The sequence below is a fragment of the Carettochelys insculpta genome, chromosome 3 (assembly GCF_033958435.1).
Source record: "Carettochelys insculpta isolate YL-2023 chromosome 3, ASM3395843v1, whole genome shotgun sequence".
Classification (NCBI taxonomy): domain Eukaryota; kingdom Metazoa; phylum Chordata; order Testudines; family Carettochelyidae; genus Carettochelys; species Carettochelys insculpta.
Window position 1 is genome coordinate 167,210,902 of NC_134139.1, and position 21,762 is coordinate 167,232,663.

Below are 21,762 nucleotides of genomic sequence, written 5' to 3' on the forward strand. Positions count from 1 at the left end.
TTCATGACATTTCCTCTCTTTATTTAATAAAGAATTCTCCTAAATGAAAACTGTTGACTCTGCTATGGTCCTTTGCTTGTTTGTTTTCTTTTTTTTTCTGACAGCTCAGCTGCTTTATGTTTTCCTTTGACTTTAGAGAATTCCTTTTCACTTGTAAACTCACACATTTTTTAATAACAGCCACCAATTGGATTTCAGAAATTATCATTTAAAAATTGTATGCTCCTCTTTTTCCTGTATTCCAGAAGAGATTTTCTATGCATATATATCCTCAAGACCTCCTAATTATGATGCCAAATACCAGTGCTTCAATGTCCTGTTCTACATACATTGTATTTCTGTTCCTTTCTGACCACCATGAGTTTCAAATTTTATCACTGGGAATGGAAGCCAGCTATGATTTAGACATCTCTTTTGTAATCATTAATTATTCAAGAAATGAGCAATATTTTTTGATGGGGTCCTCTCCAAGATGTTGGTAAGTGATAAAGGGCTGCATTTTTCTATGGAAGGGTTTGGATTCTGGGACAGAGGTTGGGTGCAGAAGGGAGCTTGGGATAGAGTATCAGGGTACAGGAGAGGGTGTTAGTCTAAGAGGGAGTTTGGGTGATGGAGGGGTTTGTGGCCTGGTGCAAGGAGTTGGGATTCAGTACCTGAGAACAGGTATGGTGCAGGAGAAGATTCTGATATGGAAGGTGTAGGAGGATGCAGGGTCTTGGGGAAAGTTGTGACCTGGGTCGGGGGGAATAAAGATGCAGAGGGTTGGGTGGTGACCTAGGGTAGCGAGTTAGGATTTGGGAGGGGCTGGGGTGCTGGACACAGGCTCTCTCTAGGAATCACTTACCGAGCTGGCTTCTGACCAGCAGCATGGTAGAGGATTGAGGCAGATTCCATGCATGCTACATCCTCTGGCTACTGAAAATGGCTGGCTACTCCCTCTATGTGTCTCTCTGCACTGCACATCCTTTGCAATGGAGCAAAGATGAGACTTCACATGCTGCCCCCAAACAATCGTTGCAGTTCCCATTGCCTGGTTTCCCATTGGCTACAATGACTAGGGGCAGTGCATGGGGAGGTGGGGCAATGTGTGAAGTCTCCATCCCTCCACTCCCCATGCAAGAAGTGTGTGAAACCTAAAGGGAGCTGCCAACTATTTTGAACAGCCTTTGGTTGCAGCAGCCAAAGAGCCTGCCTTGGGGTCCCAGCAGGCTGCAGACTGAATCAAAAAAATTGGCAGGCCAGATGCAGCCTGTGGGCCAAATCTTACCCACACCTGCCTTAGGGTGTGTCTACACTTGCATTCCTCTTTCGAAAGAGGCATGCAAATGAGGCAAATCAAAAATGCAATTAAGGCACAAATGTGCATGTTCAGCACCTCATTTGCATAGTCGAATTTTGAATGAGCTTCTTTTGAAAGAAGAAAGCCAGTGTAGACACTGCTCTTTCAAAAGAAGAAAGCCAGTGTAGACACTGCTCTTTGGAAAGTAAACCCCATCTTTGAAAGAATCCTTCTTCCCATTAAATAAAGGGAAGAAGGATTCTTTCGAAGATGGGGTTTACTTTCGAAAGAGCAGCATCTTCACTGGCTTTCTTCTTCCAAAAGAAGCTCATTCGAAATTAGAATATGCAAATGAGGTGCTGAATATGCAAATTTGTACATTATTTGCATTTTAATTTGCCTCATTTGCATGCCTCTTTCGAAAGAGGAATGCAAGTGTAGACACACCCTTAGTCTGTAACATACTTACTGTTGTCTTGTTCGAACTCTTCCTCTCCTAAGCCACTTTTTTCAGGAAGTTCACACAGAAGTTTGATTCTTCATACTTCTATCATGTATTATTTTGTCCATTTTTCCAGATCAATTTGTAGGCAGGTCAAGGCTTGAATTGCTAACATATATTTCTGATTCTCTGCAGGCAGCATTTGATGAGGTTTCTATTCTACCATCGACTTCTCCTGCCAATGTTATACATAAGTACTATTTTTGCTAATTGATTTTTTTTTGTTTTATTTGGATGCTTTTGTATTATAATTAGGGAAGATGTAGCCATAGCCTCCACTTATATTTCAAGTGATTTGTTTTGCTCAAAGAAGAGATTCAACCTTTGTATTTATTGTAAAGAATCCACAGTGTTCTGACAAATGGTCAGCCCGTACTTTTTGAATAGAGCATTCTTTTTATGAGAATTTGCAAGTCATTCAGTTTGATCTCATTTTAAGCAATTAGGCAATGTGCATATTATATATAGAATCTGGGGATCTCCTTGTTGCACGGGCTGTGGGTGAAGCTGCTTTGAGAGACAAGCTCCCCAGCCTGAGGCCCTGCCCAGACCCTGACCCCTGCCAACTGCCCCACTCTCTTCCCACTCTCACTCTTCTCTCTGCTTACCCACTCCAGCCAAATCCCTAAACCCAAGTATAGTAAATGACATTTGGGGGAAAAAAAAACCCCTCTGCTGTGTCTACACAGCATTCTCCTTTTGGAGAAGGAATGCCAATGAGGGAGATAAAAATGCAAATGAAGTGCTGATTAATACATTTCATGCTTTATTTGCATAATTTCACAAAGTCGCATTTTTGGAAGAGACTTTTCCAAAAGCAAAAACAGCCATCTAGCTGAGGTTCCTTCAGAAAAAAAAAACATTTTCTAAAGAACCCTTATTCCTCATTTGTTACTCTTTTTGTCAGTAAATTCAGGGCTGATATATGTCTGTTAGATAGTTTTGTTACCCAGTTATTGTCTCTTTCACAGATTCTCTCCTACATTAATAGGCCTGACAGGCAGGGAGCCTTTTCACTTTTAAGTTAATGAAGTCACTTCTGGGGAAGAGTCAAGAGCCTGTAAACTGAAACAGCCTGCTGTGGGAGCCTTCAGGAACTGTCAGAATAGGCATAGGAAGAAGGGTGGGGTGGAGCATTAAGACGCAGGAGAGGTATTACCTCCCTTTGCCTCTTATACCTGTGGTCAATGTTTTGCTGATTCTTGGTTGTTGCTGGGGTGCATTGAGGTACAGGGAGCTAATTCAGAATGAGATATTTCACCTCTTGTCTTGCTCCAGTGGCTTTATTGGCTGAATTTAGAAATTCTTCAAACTACAGCTGTTTCCCTCTCAGGTTTTGGTCTCTGAAGTCTTCATCAGTGAGTCTATGTAAATCCCATGAATAACAGCTCCAGTGAAACCTCAGCTGTGCTTTACCTGAAAGGAAGTCGTGGATAGTCTCTCAGATTGACAGACACTTAGGTCCTGCACAGTTCCTAATTCATTTATGTTTTGACACTTACCATGGGTTCATTTGTACCTCTCTTCATCACATCCAGAGACGTGGCTTTTTCTTTTCAACACTCTGTAGATCTCCCTGCTGTGGGGACAGCTGCCAAGCTGTCATGTCATTTCATTATCCAACAAAGTCTGAGCAAAGATACTCTCCTAATCCTGAGATTTTACCTATGGGTTTCAAGTGTATAATTTTGGAACTGTCTTTTTGATTTTTATTTGGCTTCACTCAGATGAACTTGTAGGAAAAGCTCATTTTCAAATCATTACTAGCTACTAAGAAGAAAATGGATTTTTGAGACTAAGATATGCATATTGCAATTTCAGTTCTGAGAAATTATCAGCTTTTCATTTTAACACTGAATTGTACAACAGCATGGTATTTAATTGCTAATTTCTGGTATCTGTTTTATAATACATCTACTGTCTTATTTCTTTATTTTCAAGACCCCTTTTCCTTTTTTCCCTAGACAAGCTCGAGCATTAACATTTTGCAATTTCCGTACATCCATGTAATGAAAGGATTGAATAGTGTTCTTTGTACAGTCATTTTTATCTAAAGGTAGCATGTATGTTAACCTCAGAGCAAGGTGACAGTAAATGTATTTGTGTAATTAAACAACTCAATATTTTCCAACCATTCTTTATTTTATTTATTTGTTGTAAGTGATGTATGTGGTAAGTTTTCCTGAGAATCTACTTACTGCCACAGGATGTGTTGAATTGCTTTGTGGTACTCATACACGTCAACTAAGCTCTCCTTCACTATGTATTAGATTACAAAGAAATTCTGGATTAACAAGCAGAAGTTGGCCTTTTCATCTTTGCAGTCATATGCTTGGCTATAGACTATGCAAGAAGTCCTAACCCGAATTCCTGCTCTTCTAGTTCTACTTAAAGTAGAAGAGGAACTGCTGGGAAAAGCAGTGAGGGCATGTGAAGGGGTTGCTGCTGGAACTCATATAAGGCCAGGAGTGTGAGCTCTAGTCTGGGGACTGGGCTAAGGGATTAGCCTGAGTATGTGTCTTCTTTTGGTGTACCTTGAATATGAACATCCACTAGAAACCAAAGCAGGAGCCCCACCCACCCAACACACACACATGCACAGAGGCCTACTCACCTTACCATCTGACAGAGTTCTTAAGTGCCACACCACTCAAGTGTGATAGATGTGTGATGAATTTGGAGGATGGGAGCAGCACATCCTTTGCAGCAGGGAGCCTATTTATAAGCAGAGGACAGGTGATTAAGTTAATAAAAAAACCTTGGCATTCAAGTAAACTAAGGATCATTAGATAATTCCAAAAGCATTGTTAGGCAGTCTAGTTAAAAGATAGGAAACAAAGGATGGAAATAAATGGTGAGTATGGAGACAAATAAATTGTCGCATCCAACAGTGGTCTGTTGTGGGACCAGTGCTGGTTAACACACAACAAATGATATGAAAAAAACTGTAAAGAATAAGTTGGCAAAATTTGCAGATGATACAAAATTCATTCAAGTTTCTTAAGTCAAAAGCAGACTAGAAAGAGTTACAAAAGAGTTTAATGAAACTGGCAGATGGAGCAACACAATGAGAGGTGGGATTCAATGTTGATAAGTACAAACTAATACACGTGGAAAATATAACCCAAAATATACATGTCAAGTAATGAGGTCTAAGTAAGCTGAACCCATCAATAACAAGATCTTGGAGTCATTTTAGATATTGTCTGAAAATATCTTCTCCATGTCTAAAGGGACTCATTGGGAAAGTCATAGATGATAAGACAGTAAATACCATATTATGTCAATATCAGTGGTTCCCAAAATGGGGTCCATGCACCCAGGGAGTCCGTGAATGTATTGCAGAAGGTCTGTGAAAAAAATAAAAGATAAATAAAATTGTAATAGAAAATGATTTAAAATAAATTACCAACTTACAATCAATTACTTTTAAATTAAATATTTTCCAATAATGTTATTGATATATGAAAAAATATGTTATGGTTTCTTTTCCTTTAATGAACTGTAGATAGTGGCTAGAATTGGCTTTGATAGGAGTCTTTGAATGGTTTTTGGGGGTGACTGGGGGGTCTGTGAATGGTTTGGGGGGTAATTAAGAGCACAAAAACATAAGAACAGCCATACTGGGTCAGACCAAAGGCCCATCCAGCTCAATATCCTGTCTGTCAACTGTGGCCAATACGAGGTGCCCCTGAGGGAGTGGACCAAACATGTATTGATCTAGTAATCTCTCTCATTCCATCCATCTCCAGCTTCTAACAAACAGAGTCTAGGGACACCAGTTCTTACCCATCCTGGCTACTCGGTATTAATGAACCTAACCTCCATGAATTTATCTAGTTCTTTTTTAAACCCTGTTATAGTCCTAGCCATCACAGCCTCCTATGGCAAGGAGTTCCACAGATTGACTGTGCAATGTGTGAAGAACTTCCTTTTATTTGTTTTAAACCTGCTGCCCATTAATTTAATTTGGTGTTCTCTAGTTTTGGTATTTTGAGAACAAGTAAATAATTTTTCCTTGTTCACTTTCTCCACACCACTTATAATTTTATATACTTCTATCATATTCCCCCTTTGTCTCCTCTTTTGTAAGCTGCAGAGTCCCAGTTTCTTTAATCTCTCTTCACATGGGACATGTTCCAAACCCCTAACCATTTTAGTTGCCCTTTTATGAACATTTTCTAATGCCAATATATCTTTTTTGAGATTAGGAGACCAAATCTGTATGCAGTATTCAAGATGCGGGTGTATCATGGTTTTATATAAGGGCAATAAGATATTGTCTGTCTTATTCTTTATCCCCTTTTTAATTATTTCTAACATCTTGTTTGTTTTTTTGACTGCCACTGCACACTACATAGATGTTTTCAGAGAACTATCCACAATGACTTTAAGATCTCTTTCCTGATGAGTTATAGCTGAATTATCCCCCATCATACTGTGTGTATAGTTGGAGTTATTTTTCCCAATGTGCATCACTTTTCATTTATCCACATTAAATTTCATTTACCATTTTGTTGCCCAATCATTCAGTATTGTGAGATCCTTTTGAAGTTCTTCATAGTCTGCTTTGGTCTTAACTACCTTGAGCAGTTTCGTGTCATCTGCAAACTTTGACACCTCACAGTTCACCTCTTTCTCCAGATCATCTATGAATAAGTTGAATAGGATTGGTCCTAGGACTGACCCTTGGGGAATACCACTAATTATCCTTTTCCATTCTGAAAATTTACCATTTATTCCTACCCTCTGTTTCCTGCCTTTTAACGGGTTCTCAGTCATGAAAGGATCTGCCCTCTTATCCCATGGCAACTTAATTTACATAACATCCAGTTGCTGCAATTTACTGTTACTGGCCAATGCGAGCAGCAGGAAGTTAGTGTGGGTGGGGCCACCATTTCCTGAAGCTCCTATTGGCTGGGAATGGCTAACTGGTTACTGAGAACTGCAAACAGCCATGCTTGTGAATGATCAGCTAAACAAACCATCTGGCACCCCACCAGCAGCTAACCCTGATGGAACTTCTTGCAGCTGGTGCACTAGAATTTCCCCACCTTTTACTAACACAAGGTCTAGGAGTCACGCATTGAAATTAATAGGAAGATGATTTAAAACAAACTAAGGATATTATTTCTTCAGGGTCAATATATGGAACTTGTTGATAGAGGATGTTGTGAAGGCCGAGTTGATAACAGGATTAAAAAAAGAGCTAAATACGTTAGGAGATTTAGTCCCTGAATGGCTATGAGCCAGTTTGAGCAAGGATCCTACCCTGTGTTGTGTTTGCCAGAAACTAGGAAGGGGTGACAGAATGATTGAGATTGCTTATTGTGTTCATTCCCTCTGAAACATCCAGCATTTGATAGTGTCAGAAGTGGCATGCTGGAACTGATAAACCCAGTATGGCCACTCCGATGATCTCACATAGAACCCAGGTGTATCTTCTGCTGTAATAAACCAACAGAACTCACTCAGACCCACGAGTTCTGATAGGCTGTCTCTCCATAGAGTTAGTAACAAAGTAAAAATATACATTAAAATTCTAGACTGAACAGTGTTCCTTAAATGGATTGTCACAAAATGTCAGAACTTGTTATTATTAGAGCTGAGAGGGTCTAATACGTACTAGTCTTGTTTTACTTTGGAATTAGATAACAGGGCTGCTGTCAGCTAACTGCTGCATTATCTGCCAGAAAACTAACGTTTTCAAGTGCCTAAATAGCCCCTGGAATCATGAATAAAGTTGCTCCCCGAACCAAAACCTGAGATGGTGCCCTTGAACCAAAAAGAAATATGTGCCTTGATCAATTATTGCTGCAGGGCACAGGGACTGCACGTCTGCTGATAAAGGTGACTGTTGGCTGATAAAGCTCCTTGCTTGTTACTGTTGAAGGGATTGAGTGAATTTCTTCTTCTGCAAAGCATGTAAGAGAGTTTCTCCACTTTAAGCCAAGGGTAGGAGTGTGGAATAAGCTGCCAGCTAGGGGGAACTGCCCATCACTCTGTTTTTTGTTGCTGGTTTTGTTTGTTTGTTTGTTTTCCGCAACATTGTCATTCCAAAGGGAAAAAAAGTATTTTAGTTGTAGAAAAATGTCTAACTAAAATACAAGTGTGACACAGATGCTTTAGCAGTATCCAGTGAAGGATGGCTGGCACTAGAGGCCATGGAAATACTTGGCTTCATTTTAAAAACTGGCTTTGAGAAATAAAAGAAACAACAATCCACTCTTAAAAACACGTCAGAAAATGAGAAGTTATTAAATCTCTGTGTGATATGGGATGATAAGCTGCTTTCATATGGCAGTGTCAGTGTTAAAAATGACAGTGTAAATCTGTTGAATGTTATTATTGAGCTGACACTGACTGACCTTTTAGTAAAATTAATTTCCATTAGTATCTTTTGAACCTCTGACATGAGTGGATTTCAGATTATTCAAATGGTTTATATCATTCCTAGTATATATGTTAGATACTTTATATCTAATTTGCTGACTCACTAAAATAATTTTCCACACTCTTTTCTTTCACAAATACTCAGAATACTAATTCACTTCAATAAAAATGCACAAATCTAAAAAATGAGCCAGGGAAGAGGAGAAAAAAGTATTTTCCAAAACAGACTTGCTGTTGGTCTCATGTTACATTTTTTTTGACTATATACAAATAGATCATGAGTTTCTCTCTGTAAAATTATTTATTTTGTATATCCCAGATCACATTGCTACATAATTAATGATTAATAATACTACATTTCTTAACCTTGACCCTAAGCCAGTAACAATCTTTTTTTTAATAATACACAATGAAAAACTAAACTCTAGTATACATCTAACTTTGCAAGAACTTCCTATCCAAAAGTGTTCATTCCTTTACTGGAGAATTTGCTGTGAATGATCATTTTCTTTCTTTCTTTCTTTCTTTCTTTCTTTCAAGTATTAAGTGAAAATGTCATTTAAAATAAAATATGAATTATTTTAGTAAATAATTTTTTATTCTTGCAAACAAACCCATTTCATATTTTTACAATTTACAAATAATATGAACTGTATTCTGTTTAAATTATTACTTTTCTCTAATCGGCTATGTCTACACTAACACACTACATTAAAGTAGCCTATTTCGACGTAAGAACATCGAAATAGGCTACTTCAACACGTATCATCTATGTGTCCTCCAGGACTGGTGCCGTCTACATTCAACATCGAAGTAGCAATGGAGAATGTTGAAAGGAGCCGCCCTGGAAGGAAATGCAGAGCGTCCACACGCACAAGTGCTCCCCATCGAAATAAGGGGCCAGCAAAGCCCCAAGCCACTCCCTTAAAGGGTCCCTCCCAGACACACTCGGCCTGCACAGCACGAGATCCACAGAGCCAACTACTGGTTGCAGACCCTGTGAACACAGCATGGACCCTCAGCTGCAGCAGCAGCAGCAGCAGCAGCAGCAGCAGCAGCAGCCAGAAGCCCTGGGCTAAGGGCTGCTGCATGCGGTGACCATAGAGACCCACAGGGGCTGGACAGAGCGTCTCTCAACCCCTCAGCTGATGGCCGCCATGGAGGACCATGCTATTTCAAAGTAGTGGGACGCGGATCATCTACACATGCCCTACTTCGATGTTCAACATCAAAGTAGGACATAATTCCCATCTTTGGATGGGAATAACGATTTCAATGTCTAGCCTCCTAATGTCAATTTCAATGTTGAAATAGCACACAACGCGTGTAGACGCTATGCGTGCTATTTCAATGTTGTGCCGGCTACTTCGAAGTAGCCAGCTAGTGTAGATGCACCCATCATCTTTCTTCCATTGACTGACAATATTTCAGCCCCATTCTGTTGTCTTGTTAGATTCAAGTAGTTACATCAACAATCGGCTAAAAACAATTTTTCATGTTTTGAATTCATTTAGTCATTCAGCTAATGAAAAAAATAGCTGCTGACCTGTGTTATGAACATCCATTTTAAATGCATTTTAAGACAGTCTTGGCAAATGTAAGGTTAGGTTGTATAGCCTGAGAATAATAAGTGGCTGCTTAGGATAAAACCATATTTTTTCTCAAATCTTTAGTAACAACAATCATGAGTTTAATCCATCTCCTCAGGATTTGTCTTTCACTCACACAGAGCTCAAAACTAATGAAGTTCCCGTTGTCCCACACTTGTGGAAAAAGAGACAAAATATAAGGGATGTTCTTAAAACAGACCACATTTTTCTTCACTTACTGGGAATAACAATAAGTCCTGTGGTACCTGACATTTTAGATTAACAGATTTTTTGGCGCATAAGCTTTTGAGGGCAAAGACCCACTTCATCAGATGTGGATGCAGACTAACATGGCTGCCCCTCTGATATTTGTTACTGGGAATATCCATCAAATATTCATAAATTAAAGTCAATCACTTCAACATGATGCAGGGCTGCCATCAGCCTTTCAACTCTCATCAAATGGTTCCAGAAACTGCTGAGAACCCAACTGTGATCTCATGTGTGATGTTATTCACTGGCTTCTTTAGGAGATCCCTTTCCCTCAGTGACTTGACTAGAGATATGCAGTGCAACTGTGGTCCTGGTATTATCTTGCATTCTCTGATATTCCAAGCAAGTGTTCTGAGCTGAAAGATGTACTTGGTGTGCAGGGCAGGGAAATGGAGGAAATGGGGAAAAAGGATGAACTGACCTTTATGAATATGAATGTATCCTTTTAGCTCTCTGTCTTCATGTGGTGGAAGTAAAATAGGGTATCTTATCCTTGAAATACCAGTGTTTGAAGCACTTCTTTCATTTTAAAATATCAAAATGACTTTGGAATCAGAGTGAATATGGTGATATTTCTACCTTTGTTACTATGTCAATGGTCTTTTTGCTTTCAAATGCACTTCCAGCAAATAGTGACTATTATAAAATAAGTGCCTATCCATTTCAGTTCAGGAGAAGATGCATGGAAGGAAAATGAAGCACATTGGTACAACTAAAGCTAATCATTTGGATGCAAATGCCACCATAACTGTAAATAAAATCAAGGGAATAGTATTATATTTGTAAGTGTGGAAGCCAAAATACTGAGTTTTTGGTTTGTGGCATGCTTTCAACTTCTGCTGTGGTATTCTGACATTCCACCAGAAATCTTCCTAATGACTGAGAAGGTCTTTGGTGTGCTAGTGACCCTTCGGTCAAAGTAATTTGCCTTTTTTCTATTGAGTAAGTTAAAACACTGACATAGAGAGGTTAACAAGCCACTTTGCCTTGAATGGTTCCTCTCTGGGCTTGTCCTCATTACACAGTAGATTGACACTGCAGAGATTGATCCATGGAAGTTGATTTATTGTGTCAGCTTAGATATGATAAATTTGCCTCCAAGCAGCCTCCTGTTGACTCTGGTACTTCGCTGCAATAAGAATAGGAGGAGTTGACTGGAGAGCATAAGCTTCTGACCTTACTGCATGGAAGACGCTGCAGTAAATAGATCTAAGTATTTTGACTTCTGCTACACTATTTGTGTAGGTGAAGTTATGAATCTTAAATTGATGAGGAAGGCTAGTGTAGATGAGGCCTTAATATATGTGCTAACAATTTATGCGAATCTATCCTGATCTTGCAATTCATTGTGACACTTTTAGTACCTTTGCTTTAGTAACTGTGGAGTTTGAAAGCTTGTCTCTCACTAACAGAAGTTGGGTCATCAAAAGAAATTACCTCACCTACCTCATATCGCTAGACTTTCACAAGGTATTTTCATCCTTATTTCTTCTTTTATATTAAAACTAAATATTCTGCTCTCACTTTGGGTGTTGGCTGTTGTTATTGCTGTTGATTGTAGGTGGAAAAGCTTAAAAAGGCCGAAATGACCTAAACACAAGACTTGAGGAAAATCAATAAGACTGATGTTCTAACATATTTTTGAAAATCCCATACTTCGTCTTTTCTTGTTTTTGATTCCAGCCTTTTGGTCTCCAGTGATGAAGATCCTAATGGATAATAAACTCAGACAAAGGAAAACTACCCAGCTATTCAATGTTGTTGCAAAAGTAATTCTATCACAAATCTTGTACATTTGCTCAGCTCCCATCAGTGAAATTAGCTTCGTATCAGATGTCTCTGGGCTGGCATATTTCTTTAGTAACTAATCATTTTGAAATATTTTATATGGGATCCTCAAATTCCACACAGCAACAAAAAAACAATCCTAGAACATTCTTTTGTGATGATGTGCAGAAGAGTATTTGACTTACAACTTTTATAACCATTCCTTTAACATCAACTCTCAGAGAGCAGGAGAAAGTATTTTTTTTTTAAACCACCAGTAGGTCTTTGTGTACCTAATGCCACACTGCCTTGTGGGTTATCCTGGGAAGGAGTAAGGCTAAGGGAGTAAACTGTGACAGAAAATCCAGAGGGGAGTCCTAAGGCGGTTCTGTGCCAACTTCTGGCATTGACCCGGCAACTCCTACAGCTGAGCTGGTGCCAGACACAGAGGTTATCCTCTCCTTTGGACTATATCATTAAAGCCGAGAGGGGGACACTGGCATCTGGGCAGCCCAGAGTCCCAAAAAATTGCCCAGACTCGCGCCTGGAGAGGTATTCCAGCATCGCTTAACAGCATTGAACCAACACGGGAGGTAACAGATACCAGTTACAAGCTCTTGCTTGATTGTCATAGAGAACGAGCGCCAGGGGTTGCCTTCGATGGTGGGAGAGATCATCGCATCTCACTGGACAGTCACTGCCCGCCTCAAGCTGGGCAGCCCCCGGCCAGTAGGGTACTGTTCCGCCACAGTTCACCTACCTCACTGGGTTTGTTTGTTTTTTTTATCCATAGTCTAGGTAGACTGAAGGATGCCTACTACTACTACTACTGTGTACCTAATGTGTATATTCACACACACATTTCACTGTAGACACTCAAACATCTATGTGCCAGACACACACAGGTGTATGTAAAGTGGCAAGTACACTGTATGCTAAATATTTGAAAATGAAGAATTGGAAGAAGGACCCACTGCAGATAGCATGGTCCACAATTAAAATGGATTTCTTTCTGGTAGTTGTGAAAATGAGGAGATGCCCCTGGGTAATGCCACCATAGTAATTTCTCAGTAATTTGTTTAGATTCCAAAATGAATAGCATTTTCCAGGTGTCCAGAAGTAGTCTGGAGTGATGACTGCTACCTTCGGTTTTTCATCAGGTTATATCTTAATTAATTATTTAATAAGCTAGACAAATATAGGTTTGTATTTAGTTACAAAAGTCAACTCTATGGAGATATGAATGTCATCTTTATAATGATTCTCTTTTTGTGTTAACTATTCTTATATAACACAAAAGGTCGATACATTTATTGGCACAATTTCTTAGAAATGACTTTTTCCCTATACAAATATTATATACTTGTGAGCATTCAAAAACATTAGCCCTGTGTCTCAGTACTGAACACCATTTCTGTAAAACTAATCAACTTCACTTAGACAGCGTCTATGCTAGCAAATTGAAAGAATGTGGCCCTTTTTTGAGCAGCCCTCTTCCTCTCCTAGATGAGGAACAGTGGCTTTTACCTAAAGATTATTTTTTAAGAAAGCATGTGTAGATGCTCCCGGGGCCCCTTTGAAAGAGGAGTTTTCATGGTGCTGGATTTTATGATCCCTGTCCCATTGCTTTGAAAGAACAGAGCTGTGTGGATGCTCTCTATTGAACGAGTGGATCGATCTTTCAATCCACTTTTTTGTGTGTGGATATAATCATTCAAAAGAAGTTTTTTTGGAAGATCTCTTCCAGAATACCTGCTTTCAAAGAATCACTGTAGTGTAGATGCAGCCTTACAGTGTAGGAAGGAGAAGAGAGCAAGTAATGTTGTTGGTGATTTTTTTTATTATTATTAAGTATGTGAGAGGCATTCAGATACTAGTTTTACTAATACATGTTGAATCTCTCTAGTCTGAGACCTGACTGGTGCTGAATGAGACTTGCCAGATGATGGGAGGTGAATATTGTCTAGCAGCATTATGGGCTCTTGGAAGACATGTAGGGGTACATTACAGCTAAATAACAGCACAGAACCCTGAGAGCCAGGACTGGTGATTGTAAACAAATTTTATGGGACCATGAAAAACGTGGCAGCATCCATGATAAGTGGTCATCCAGCTAGATAAAATCATGCTGGATTATGGTTGTTGCTGGACAAGAGAATCCCAGAATAAAGAATTTCAACCCATATGATGTAGATACTTCAGTGCTAAATATAACAACTGTTTTATATATAAATCTCAAAGTACTAGACAAAGATCAATAAGTGTCATTATCGTCATCGTATAAATGAAAATGCTCAAAGGGTAAATGTACTGTCCAAGTTAACACATTGAGGCTATGTCTACACGTGAAGCCTACATCAAAATAGCTTATTTCGATGTAGCAACATCGAAATAGGCTATTTCGATGAATAACGTCTACACGTCCTCCAGGGCTGGCAACGTCGATGTTCAACTTCGACGTTGCGCAGCACAACATCAAAATAGGCACAGCGAGGGAACGTCTACACACCAAAGTAGCACACATCGAAATAGGGATGCCAGGCACAGCTGCAGACAGGGTCACAGGGCGGACTAGTGCTTCCGGGGCAACAGCTAGCCGCTCCCTTAAAGGGCCCATCCCAGACACACTCAGCCTGCACAGCACGCGGTCTGAAGAGCCATAGGCATACAGACCCCTGGCGACGCAAACATGGTCCCCCAGCAGCAGTAGCAGCAGCCAGAGGTCCACCCCGCCCTCCCGGCAGGAGTAGGGCTTGCCCTGCTCCATGCCATGCAGAAGGCAGCTGAGCACCTCCTTGCTACACCGGAGGAGGAGCTGCCCCCAGGGCAGCAGGGCTCAACCCCTAACCCTGCAGCACCCCGCCCCACCCCCCGCCTCACACGCCGGCGGCTGTGGAGCTACCCCACCAGCACCGACTGGTGGGAGCGGCTGGTGCTTGGGGAGTGGGATGACGACCGCTGGCTCAGGAACTTCAGGATGAGCTGGCAGACATTTATGGAGCTGTGCCAGTGGCTCACCCCCGCACTCAGGCACCAGGACACCGCCATGCGGCATGCCCTCACAGTCGAGAAATGGGTCGGCATCGCTGTCTGGAAGCTGGCCACTCCCGACAGCTACCGATCTGTGGGGCAGCAGTTTGGTGTGGGCAAGGCCACCGTCGGGGCTGTCCTCATGGAGGTAAGAGAACCCACAGGGGGAGGGCAGGGCAGGGGAGGGGGCCCAGGCAGAGGAGGCTCGGGCAGGGGAGGTGAGGGGAAGGGAGGGCGGGGGAGGGCAGGGCAGGGCAGAGGAGGGCAGGGGAGGGCAGGGCAGAAGAGGGGAGGGCATGGCAGAGGAGGGCGGGGGAGGGCAGGGCAGGGCCACACACACCCTGCTCACCCCTCATTGGTGCTCTCCCATGTGCTTTCCCTGCAGGTTGTGCGTGCCATCAACGCCATGCTCCTGCACAGGCTCGTGAGGCTGGGGGACCCAGATGCCACCATCGCGGCCTTTGCCACCCTGGGCTTCCCCAATTGCTTCGGGGGTCTGGATGGGACTCACATCCCCATCCGCGCCCCGCATCACAGTGGAGGACGCTACATGAATCGCAAGGGCTACCATTCTGTGGTCCTCCAGGCCTTGGTGGACAGCCGGGGCTGTTTCCAGGACATTTATGTGGGCTGGCCTGGCAGCACCCACGACACCCGGGTTTTCCGGAACTCGGGCCTGTGCCGCTGGCTGAAGGCGGGGACCTACATCCCCCAGTGGGAGATCCCTCTGGGGGACACCACCATGCCCCTCTGCGTCATCGCAGATGCGGCATACCTGCTCCGGCCCTGGCTTATGCACCTGTACACGGGCCATCTCTCTGCTAGCCAGGAGCGCTTCAACCAGAGCCTGAACCACGCGCGCCTGGTCGTAAAGCGCTCATTTAGCCGCCAGAAGGGACGCTGGAGATGTCTCCTGACCAACCTGGATGCGGGCCCCAGCAACATCCCCCTGATTGTGGGTGCCTGCTGCGCCCTGCACAATTTGGTGGAGAGCAAGGGGGAGGCCTTTTTCCGGGGCTGGGCTGTGGAGGCCGGCAGGGCCGACATGCAGCCACCCGCTGCCCCCAGTTGGCAGGTGGACCCCGAAGGGACCCGGGTCCGGGAGGCCCTGCGGGCCCACTTCGATGATGAGGCCGTGGGGTGAACTCTGCCAGGCCCCTGACTGCCCCCCCCCTTCCTCCACCACACTCCCTGCCCCAACGCCCACACCATGGAGCACCCCACCGCACCCCCCTCCCACTTTTCCTGGACAAATGACAGCACGCACTTGTGGCTCAACTTAAACTGCTTTTTCTTTGAGAACTTTTTTTTTAACTATAAATAAAACAAGAACAAACTATATACAACATGTGTGGAACCAAAGTAATATGTACAAATAAAACAATAGTAATAAAAAAGTGTGTTCAGTAATAAAAAGAAAACCAGGGATAATAAAGGGGAGAACTATTTACATGGGGGGGACGGGACAAACGGGGGGCACAAAATAATAAGTCCCAACTATATACAAGGCGGAGGGCCACATCCCGGGCCCCTCACCCCTAAAGTCCAGCACTGGGCGTGGGCAGCCGGGACCCCGCCACGGCCGCAGCCCTGTCCAGGGCTGGCTGGGGGCGGGGCGGACTGGAAGATATGCCCAGCAAGTCTCAGCTGGCTCCAGGGGTCCCTCGGCGCTCCAGCCCTCGGCGGTGGGTGGCGGGGCGACGGCGGACGGGACGGGATGGCGATGTGCGGAGCAGCTGGTGGTGCGGCGGGTGGAGCAGGCTGGTGGTGCGTCGGGTGGAGCAGGCTCCGCGACCTCCAGCTGCTGACAGTGGATGGCCAGCAGCTGGGGGTCCGTTGCCGTCGGCTGGTGGTGTTGTGGGGTCCGCCGTCTAGCCCACCGTGGGGCCGGTCAGTCCTCGGCCGAGGCGCTTGCCTGGAGTGATGGCCCCGGAGGGGTCTCCGGGACCACTGATGCCTCGCTGGCACTCTCTTCCGGTCCTTCCGATGGTGAAGCTGCAGGACACAGGAGAGGAGAGGGGGAAGGAGAATGGAGGCAGGCGTTAGTGTGGGCCCCGAGCCGTGGCCTTTGTGCCCCCAGCCCTGTGCTGCAGGTTCCCCATCCCCGTCCCCAGGAGATGCTGCTGTGATGGATGGGGTTCAGGGGTCCCCCTGCACTGCACCCCGTCCCCTGGTGGGAGCGACTCTCACTTCACTCCGCAGGGTCTGACAGGAGAGGTTTCTTAGGCCACAGATGCCCAGTTTCTCCCAGGAGTGATAGCACCAGCTGTCAGAAGAGACAGTCCTTCCAACCCGTCTTGGGGAGAAGACCCCAAGGGGTGCCCCTCTGGGATGCAGCTTTGCCCCTCCTCAGGCTGGCTGCCTTCCAGCTCTCCCTTCCCCTAGCCTCTACCTGTGGCCCCCGCCCTCCCCCCCAATTCAAAGCCAGCTCGGCTCCTCCCTCCTCTTTGTTCAGGGCAGAGGTGTCACCTGCCAGCTGTAGCCCCACAATCATCCTTTGCCCCTGGGAGCTATTTGGGTCTTGTTGCTCATATGTAGCCTGAGTCTCCCCTTTGCACTCCCCCCACTCCTTCACATGCTGCTGCTGCTGCTGTTGCTGCTGCTCTTGCTGCGGGGTGTCCCACCCCCTCCTCCTGGGGGGCCCTCGAGGTTCCGCTCCCCCCTGGCCCGGGGATGGGGCATGGCACTGTCATGTGGGGTCGGGGGGGCAGGGGCTGATGCACTGCTGTGAGGGACATGTCCGTGCTGTCCTTGGGGCCATGGCCATGTGAGCATGTGGGGGGCCCTGGACACATATCTATTACCCCCTGCCCCTCAAGCCCAGGGGTGTACACCAGAGGGGGGTACATACTTGTCGGTCCACTCCCACGGTCCGGAGATCCCTGGGGGGCGGAGGCCCGGCTGCTGCTCCGGGAGGGCAGGAGGAGGATCTGCAGCCCAGATTCTGCGGAGGAGGAGCCCCCCCCTCCTCCTCCTCCACCTGCCGCGATGGCCCGGGGGTGGGCTCCGGGGGGGGGCCCCGGGGTGCGGGGATTACCTCCGGGGCGGACTCCGGCTGAAGAGCCTGCTGGGGCTCGTCGGCCGAAATATCATGGGTGGCCGGAGGGGAGGAGGTGTGCCGGGGGCCCAGGATGTCCCTGAGCTCCCTGTAAAAGGGGCAAGTGATGGGGGCGGCCCCAGATCGGCCGGCCACATCCCGGGCCCGGGAGTAACCCTGCCGCAGCTCCTTCACCTTACTCCTGACGTGATCAGGAGTGCGGGCAGGGTGACCCCAGGCAGCCAGGCCGTCGGCCAGCCGAACGAACGCATCCGCGTTCCGCCTCTTGCTCCCCATTACCTGGAGCACGTCCTCCTCGCTCCAGAGCCCCAGCAGGTCCTGCAGCTCGGCCTCCGTCCAGGAGGGGCCCCGCTGCCGCTTGCCAGCCTGGCTGCCCTTCTGGCTGTGCTGGCTGGGCTGGCTCCCCTTGGGGGGGGTCCCCTGGGGGCGCTGGGGTGGCTGCCGGGCAGCCATCGCAGCTGGGGTGGCTGTCTGTGCTGGCTGAGGAAAGTGCAGGCTGGCCGCGTGTCTGAGCTGCCGCCTGCACATTCTCTCAGCTTCCTGCACAGGAAGGGAGGGGGAGGGGACCTTTAAGGGGCCGCTCCACGCGGCCACCATTGAGCTGAGGGGCTGCAGAGAGCTTCTCTCAACCCCTCAGCTGATGGCCGCCATGGAGGACCCGGCAATTTCGACGTTACGGGACGCTCAACGACTACACGGTCCCTACTTCGACGTTCAACGTCGAAGTAGGGCGCTATTCCTATCCCCTCATGGGGTTAGCGACTTCGACGTCTCGCCGTCTGATGTTGAAGTTAACTTCGAAATAGCGCCCGACACGTGTAGCCGTGACGGGTGCTATTTCGAAGTTAGTGCCGCTACTTCGAAGTAGCTTGCACGTGTAGACGCGGCTTGAGTCTGTGAGAGCCTGAGGAACATATCATAGATCTCCTGACTCCACTGCAGCAAGTTCTTCTTGACCTTCATTTTATTAGTATAGCAGAAATTATCTTAAAAATACTGAATATTCCATTTCTGATAGCATTGTTTTTGGTGATCTGATCTACTGTGTTTTCCCTATAAATAAGCTTTGCATTTGCTGGGATTCTATGCTTTTTATTATGAATTAAAGCCAATTATATTTATGTAATTTATCCTATTAAATATTTTTAGGAATGATTTCCAAACTGAAATGTAAATAAAACAATGTGTAACAAAGTTTAGCATATATATGATTCATTCCTACTTTATCTAATAATATATTCAGTAATTTATTTTTTGGTAAACAAGACTAAGTATTGCCTTAAAATGGTTTATTTGAAGCTAGATTTTTTATTTTCAAGAACATCCATACTTTCATGCTTTTACCTACTTCTCGTATTGTCCCTGGGCATTTTTTTTCTTGACTAAGAAATAAAAATTTTGCGTGTTAATCATTTTTCATGTTAACAGAGGGATATTAGAGGGTACTGCTAAGAGCATACAGATACATATATTATTCAACCCGCAGTGCCTCTGATGCTACTGATTATTGCAACATAATGCACTTTAGTGAAGAGTGAAGTACATATCTTTGAAAACATCAGGTTTAAAAATAAAGCCTATAAAAAGTGCATGTAACATACAAAAGCTCACTGAATTGGAATTCTTCATGTTGTCAAAACAAATTTGCATATACTTTGGTCCTATAATGATTTTTTTTAACAGTGGGGCCTGCTGGCACCAGTAATGTTGAGGTTATGTCAGGGGTTCCATGAAACCCCTGCATTTTCAATGTTGTGTAACTCATCTGTAAATAGTGTGTCCATCTGAAAACTCAATATGTAGACTATTAGCCCAAGGCATGTTTAAACTCAGTATTTTAGGCAAACTGCATGAGTTATTTTGAATTATAAATCAATAATTTTGAATAATTTTGAACTATAAATCAATCATATTGTCTGTAACTCAGGGTAGGTGCTCCACTGCTTCCCTTAGTATTCAGCTCACTCTGCTGAATCCTACCACTTTCACCCTGTTCAAGGGGAGAGAAGGTACCACTGAGACACTTTGGTACAGAGACTTCACATCTGTCCATTTCTGATAGGCCAGAGGTCTGCCAGTTAAATCCCAGGTCTCTGATTTCTTGGTGCTTGTCCCTTTAGTTTTTATCCATGCTGGACCCTGGCAGCATGTGGCAATGAACTAAGCAGCCATACAATCTTGAAATTAGATTTCTTAATCCTACTCCTAACCTAATCAAGTTCTGTCATAATGATGCTATGAGGAAGGTAAAACATCAGACTGTTTGGCCTCATTGGTAAAACTTCTCTCTTCTTCTCTAAAACAGGTGCTAAGGGACAGCCACAGCAACATAAAAACAGCTTCTATACTGGCAATCCTGTATTTGAAGAAAAAAGACGTAGATTTATGCAATAGAGCAGACTTGTGCAATTGTTTGTGAGATAAAATTGTGTAGCAGTACTTTATAAAGCAGTGTTTCTTAAACCTTCTGAAACCACAGAACACCAAATAATAATATTTTTTATGTGGAACATCTATGAAAACATTCTTTAAAAATTGTTGTCAGACCACAAAACAAACAACCAAACAGCAACATATACAGCAGAAACAAAATGAAGTAAATTAATCAGGCATCATAGCGATAAAGTAGGAACTTTGTATCTGGTTTTAATAACAGAAAATATATGCTATCAGTGTATTTTTCCAAGTACTCACAGCACACTTGTGAGCTGTTCACAAAACACCAGTCTTCCACAGAACATAATTTAAGACACTGTGTTACAGAGGACAGAAATTACCAAGAAACAACTTGGAGCAATTTTCATAGTAGACTCTTATTATTATTGTTGTTTATATAGCACCCAAAAGAATACTAGGTACCATTATTGAAAATAGGAGGATACATCTGATCCCAAAGAGTTCATGCAGGCTGTTTCAGACATGGTGAAGGTGGACAATGACACTAGCAAGAGGTTTGAAGAAGGAAGAGCATGTGTTTTAGTGACAACATTACATGTTACCCAGTAAAGTAAATGCAGAGCTTGGTTGATATATTTATATGTCCAGATAAAATAAACCTCTGATTTATTTCCTTATTACATATTGCTGAAGTGGCTTATCTTCTAGCATGTTGGTAGACTGTCGTATGCTTCCTATACAGGAGTTCAGCCTCCCTAAGAAATTGTGTCTAGATACCTAAATTCTTTTACAGATAGTGCACAGATTCAAAAGCAAAAGTTTTCTTTGCCTTCAGACTTTAACACATAACTTGCTCCCACTGAAACCCACTCAGTGCAGAATCAAGACACAATGGCTGTGTCTCCACATCACGCTTCTTCCAGAAGCGGCATGCTAATGAGCTATCCGGAAGATACTAATAAGGTGCGGATGCAAATTTTCCACACCTCATTAGCATATTGGCACATGGTTCCAAGTCCAGAAGAAGGCCCGTGGGGACCTTCTGGAAGAAAACCCCTTCTTCCCCAGAAGAAGGGGTTTTCTTCCAGAAGGTCCCCACGGGCCTTCTTCTGGACTTGGAACCATGTGCCAATATGCTAATGAGGTGTGGAAAATTTTGGAGAAGAAGGGACTTCCAGAAGGAGGGTTTCATTCCAGAAGATCCCCACGGGCCACACATCTGCACGTATACTTTGGATTCTGGAAGAGCTTCTTCCAGACTCTGAACCACATGCCGATATGCTTATGAGGCATGGAAAATTTGCATCCGTGCCTCATTAGAATCTTCCAGATGGGTCATTAGTGTGCCACTTCTACACAGCCACTATGAGTAAGTAAGTTCCACCTAAACAGTGCAAGACAAAATGTTTGAAAATCAAAATGATAAAAATTGTTTGATCATTACATATAATAAGGATGACAAACTGACCTTCCA

At 44.1% G+C, this 21,762-nt stretch overlaps 1 protein-coding gene across 1 annotated transcript in view; it reads left to right on the forward strand.

The window, feature by feature from the left end:
* Positions 1 to 21,762, forward strand: part of CSMD1 (CUB and Sushi multiple domains 1) — a 1,701,396-nt gene that overhangs the window by 1,091,769 nt on the left and 587,865 nt on the right. The window lies entirely within an intron of this gene.